Below are 6,327 nucleotides of genomic sequence, written 5' to 3'. Positions count from 1 at the left end.
TCTGAGACTTTAGTGAATTGCTGATCATAATGGAATCACTGACACAGATGGGTCATAAATCTGTGTGTCAAAAAGCTTCCTATTTTGTGTCTGCTGACTCTATAAGCACCTTATAACATCTATTTAGTATCTTTTCGGGGGGGGGAAGCACAAAACATATATTTGTTGATATGAAAGATGGGGGTGACATTGACCTTCCAAGACATGGACTGAGGCAGCCAAAACCTTTTACAAATAGACTAAACCATTTTTTTCTAATGAAACAGATCTTTATGCCTAGGTTGCTCATCACACAAATCAGAATATATTTGAAATATACAGCAGCACTGAAGGTCATCATGCTACTATGAATATGACTTTAATAAGTGGCCTTCTACATGTTGCCATGGGAATACTATTCACAGCTTGAACAGCTGAAAACTGCTTATTTTTATGGAAATGCAAATGGCTTCTGTCGCTCTCTGGACAATCAAAATGTACTGAGTGCCAAAAAAACAAACCATCACTTGTACAGCTTTATGATCAACCTGGTCTCATTCAGCTGCATATCCTGAAAAATTGCTTCACATTTGGCTTTTTCTGACAGCTTGATAGGTCCACTGAGATAACAATTCACTTTAAAAAGACAAAAAAGTTATCTTAATATTTGGCATTTCTTTGTAACGTGTTCAGTTTTGTATCCATTTTATCATATCTGTACCAACATTTTATCCAGTATTACAATACAATACTCAGCCATGCAAATTATTTTCCGGTCAATTATTTTGGGAACTTTCAAAGCAAAACTCATAATGTTGATTCTAACATGGCATTGAATTGGTTTCAGTTCCATAGCAGAAAGACAAAATAGCTTCAACAAATTCAGCTTTAATTAAAATGTTCCTTTTAATATATGTAAATTAAATAAAATCATCTCAGGGGAAAAAGCATAGTATTTTAAACTATCAGGTAAAGAGATGAATAACAGCACTGTGTACATAGCAGCAGTGCAATGGACGCATTCAGAGAATTGTTACGGTCAACATATATTAGGCATCTCGAGTAAACTGCACAGAATGCATAATAAAAATATGAGTTATTTTTTATGCCCCACTTTTCACTACTCAGTCACAAATTGCCTTCCTTTCTGCTTCCCACCACAGACACCATGTGAGGTAGGTGGGGCTGAGAGAACTCTGAGAGAACTATGACTGGCCTAAAGTCACCCAGCTGGCTTCATGCCATAAGAGTACAGAATCAACCTCAGTTCTCCAGATTGGAGTCCATTGCTTCTAACAATTATGCCATACTGGCAGGGCTATCATGCCATGTGTTCAGACTCTCTCAGAGGTCCAGAGGGGTTCAGGCCACTTCAAACTTTTGAGGCCCCTAGCCATAATTTTATACAATTAAAAATGACATCACATGATGAACACAGAAACAAGTTGTAAAACTTGTCAAATGTCAAAAATTAAAGTTGAGGCTCCCTTTGAACTTGAGGCTGAGGACAAATTGCTCTTGTGGCCTCCTATCTGATTATCCCTGCATGTCGTGAATCCTCTCTTGGTGTAGTGTGATCTTCCCTGGAACCATGATATAGTCCTGCAACCTCTTTAAACAGACAGCTTATTTATTTATGGCCTTTAGTTGAATGTTATCTGTTTGAAAGATTAGCATCAAAATGACACAAAACAATCTTGACAAAATTAGGTTTCCTTTGTACCTCAAGGCATACCGGATAAAAAGATTCCAATACCATAGACCGAAAAAATAAAGATAATTTTGTAAAACACTTTCATCCCCGAAGTAACTGAAAATAAACTAAAAGCCTGCAACTATCATTATGCCCCCTTACCTTGAATGAAAAAGTGGATATTTTTGATAATACAGAAATACTAGGCTCCTCTTCACACAGGGCACCGAGGAATATCTCAGAACAGCCACCTTCACAGGATTTGTTTTCATTGGTATACCTTTAACAGAACAAACATCATAAATTAATTAATGCCAGTGCAAAATAGCCACCAGGGCAGATGACATAAAAGTTGAGCAAACACTGTCATCCACTTTTTAAATATGCTCTATATCTCATCCCCCCGAAAGTACCTGCAATGTACTCCAATCCTGAAAGAGAAGGCACACAAACAACTCAGCATTGGGTTATAGCACAAACCCACACCTTGTCTGTGTTGCATTATTTTGGTTTTGAGATCAACAACCAGAGGCACTTCCCCAGCAGTCACATGTTCACACAAGACCCAAGTACGGAACTATCAAAATTATTGTGATGCATGCTGCCATTTGCCTTCTGGCAAACTGCTACACCAGTTATGGCAGATGCAAACCCCAAGCACACTGCCATTTAAGAATGTTTGAGAATTTCACCTCTCCAAAATATCCTAGTGCCATTAACTATATGTGTCAAAACATAACCATCATAAAGTCTTAAGCCACAATGAAGTGACTATCCAAGCCAAATTACTGAGGACCAGTAATTCAGTCACACCCCTGGCAAGGGCTAGGATTGATTGAAAACCTGCCAATTGAGCTCACTTCCCATTCAACAATGGGCAATTAAGGTGGACACTTAATTTTTGGGGTGCTCATCTTTTTGCAATGTGTATTTGTATGTATTTATAGGAACATACTTTTTGAATGCATCAACAGCCAACATCCAGCTCAGGGCCTGCAAAAGGGAGCTCCTCCACCAGGCATTTGGTTGAGGTTGACCCAGGCCATCGCTTCCAATTGGCCCTCAGCCCCCCCCTCCTATTATAACCACCACTAGTCTGCCTGGACTAGTGTTCCTCATGTTATATGTATCAGTTTTCTATTCCCTGTAAACCGCCCTGAGCCTTCGGGGGAAGGCGGTATATAAATATAAATATAAATAAATAAAGAGTGGCCTTGAGCAGCAGAAAAAAATGGGGACAGATTAGTTCTTTCTCTTAGAATCATAGAATTGGAAGGGATCTAGAGGTCAACCCCCTGCAGAATGCAGGAAATTCACAACTTCCTGTCCACCCACAGTGACCCCATTTACATGTCCAAATAATTCCACCCCCCCCAAAAAAAAACCAGAATCCCTGGTCAGTCTGACCCCAAAGTGGCGATCAGCATTTCCCTGGTTGTTCAAGTGACAAGCTCTGACACAATCCCTTCTGCCCACCACTTACAATCTGCCTAAATTCACAGAATCAGCATTTCTGTTAGATGGCTACCTGACCTCTGTTTAAAAACTTACAAAGAAAGAAAACCCACCACCTCCCAAGGAAGTCTATTCCACTGAGAAACCACTCTGTCACTTCTTCCAGACGTTAAGCCAAAATCTCTGCTCCATTCTCTATGTGACAGCCCTTCAAGTACTTGAAGATCTCCAGGCTAAACTGACCAGGCTAAAATTCCCTCAACCTTTCCTTATGTGTCTTGGTCTTCAAACCCCTCATAATTTTCATTGCCCTTCTCTGGACTTGCTTCAGTTTGTCTACATCATTCTTCAATTGTGGTACCCAAAACTGAACACAGTATTCTAAGTCAGGTCTAACCAGAGTAGAGTAAAGCGGTACCATCACTTTGCATGATCTGAACAGCATACTTGTTTTGATACAACTCAAAATCCCATTTGCCTTTTTAGCCAATGAGTCACACTGCTGACCCATGCTCATTGTATGATCTATTAAGACCCCTAGATCTTTTTGCACACATACTACTGTCAAGACAGGTCTCCCCCATCCTATAATGATGCATTTGATGTTTCCAACCTAAATGAAGAACTTTACATTTATCACTATTGATATTCATTTTAGCCCAGTTTTCTAGCCCGTCAAGATCGTCCTGATTTTGTATTCTGCTTTGTTTGTTACACCTCCCGGTTTAGTATCATCTGCAAATTTAATAAGTACCCCCTCTATCCCTTCATCCAAATCATTTATGAATATGTTGAGCAACACAGAGCCCAGGACAAATCCCTGCAGCAATCCACTTGTCACTCCTCTCCAAGAGATTAAGGAACCATTAACAAGCACACTTTGATGTGATCTATCAACCAGTTATCAATCCACCTAACACTAATTGGATTCATACCACATTTTACCAACTTTTCAACAAGAATATCATGTGGAACCTTATCAAAAGCTTTACTGAAATCAAGATATACTATATCCACAGTATTCCCCTGATCTAAGTAGTAATTTTCTCAAAAACAATAGATAAGTTTAGTCTGACATGACTTGTTCTTGAGAAAGCCATGCTGACTCTTAGTAATCACAAATCAAATATAGAACCATAAATTCATCAATATGAACTCAGAAGAAAAAAAGTAATCACAAGGCAAGATAATGTAATAATCCTCTCTGTATTATTAGTAAAAGTCCAAATAATGATAGAGTCAACCAAAACGGGATCCTAGGTAAATAACCCACTTTCTGTGTATCTTCATCAGTGGTTGCTCTTCCAATGTAGTTATGTTATAGTAATATGTATCACATTGGCAAATGCTCATCACAGTCTGGGGATTTCATAAAGTGGGTCCTTCCACCAGGTCATTGGTTGAGGCCAGAGTGCAGAAGATCAAGGGGCCCCTCCAAATTTAAGAACTACATTAAGATCAATCAGCGTTAACCTATCTGTATTGGGAACAGTCAGCACCCCCTGGAGTTTGTGTCTTGAGGCACTGGGTGAGTGTGGGAGGATTATGGGGATTGGTTTTATTTTCTGGCTGCTGGAGTATGCTATTTTTATGTCTTAATGTAAGTGGGGTTTTTATCTTTTATTGTAACCCACCACAAGACAATTTTCAAGAGTGGCGGGCAAGAAATCAGTCAGTCAATCAATCGGCCGTGTAAGCTATCCTCTTCTCACCAAACAAAGGAGGAGGGCCCATAACACAACCAAGTTTGTTTACATTTTAACTGACTATTCTTAATGCATTTTCAGACTATAATATTGTATTGATACAAGTGTATTTTCACTTAGGCAATTTGTTTAATAGCATAATTAACCTGACCTTCTAGCAGAACAAAAGGAGGTCCAAAATTACTTGTTCAAGAGAAGCATCTTGTAAACATACCTTTTTTCTTCTTTCATGCTTAAGCTTGGTGCTTCCTTCACTATTTTTCAGCAGTATCAGTATCCATGAGCCCAAGCTACTTATCCTTGCCATTCAGCTAAGATCAACCATGTATCTGAAAACCAACCAACAGATAACACATTTTGGTTTTCAGTGGTACCCAGGACATGACATTGAAGGGCAATATATAAATTAAATGAATGAATAAATAAATCAATGGGACGTAGGGGTGAAAATAGTGAAATACAGCACATTATGCTGTACCAGATGCATTTGCAATGTTCAAATACTTCACAAAAATGAAATGTGGGGGCAAGTGTTTCCTCAGCCACCACAATCTGTAATAGTTCAAAAGAACCAACGTTGTGTACATTTTAATTGACTATTCTTAATATATTTTCAGACTATAACATTGTATTGATCTAAGTGTATTTTAGTTTAGACAATTTGTTTAATAGTATAATTTAATTAATATAATTTAATGCAATAAACGTATCAATGTAAATTAATTATTTGTATATGCCTTGTTGTTACCCACCCTGAGCCAACTCGGAAGGGCGAGCTATATTTTAGAAGTTAGTATTATTATTGTATTCAAACCTCTGACCTCCCTTATTACCCATTACACAATATACATAACTCCTCATTCTGTTATTTGTTGATTCTGTGAAAGCTTAAGGGGGTGGCAGGTAGCAGTGGCTGAGCAATAGGGTTGTGAGTGTCCTGCATAGTGCAGAGGGCTGGACTAGATGGCCCATGAGGTCCCTTCCGTGATTCTATGATTTTATTATATGAAAAGGACTTATACCTAACCTTACTACATCAAATCCTATCTTTTCCTATATGTATTGAGATTAACACTTAAAAGACTCAATTCACATCAAGCCTTGACTCTTCTCTTGCTGCCTTCCTGATAAGATTCCCCTGTACAGTATTCCTTTTAAATATGTAACTGAAGAAGTGGGATGTGCCTTACGGTGCCACTGGACTCTTATTTTATCTTCTTACAACTACCAACTATAAGCACAGAAGTAAGTATCAAGAGCTAAAGCTACTCTAGTGGCAGCCAAACCAAGGTTGCTTTGATTCCCAATTTCAGATTTGTAATGGAAGAGGGATGTAGGGCTTTAGTGGACACCACATTAATTCCCCAAACTGGAGGGGGGGACCTCCAGTAATTGCAGTGCTGGCAACCACTTCTTCTCTACAGTTACCCCTGGAAAATAGGCAGATGGCTACTGATAAACCCTCTGAATAACACAATTATATGAATGTTCTGT

At 38.7% G+C, this 6,327-nt stretch overlaps 1 pseudogene; it reads right to left on the bottom strand.

The window, feature by feature from the left end:
- Positions 1-502: 502 nt before the first annotated feature.
- Positions 503-6,327, bottom strand: part of LOC143824875 (large ribosomal subunit protein uL14-like) — a 154,051-nt pseudogene continuing 148,226 nt past the window's right edge.

The sequence above is a fragment of the Paroedura picta genome, chromosome 1, assembly GCF_049243985.1.
Source record: "Paroedura picta isolate Pp20150507F chromosome 1, Ppicta_v3.0, whole genome shotgun sequence".
NCBI classification, from domain to species: Eukaryota; Metazoa; Chordata; class Lepidosauria; order Squamata; family Gekkonidae; genus Paroedura; species Paroedura picta.
The sequence above is the reverse complement of the archived record's forward strand: the minus strand, read 5'-3'. Positions and strand labels throughout refer to the sequence as shown.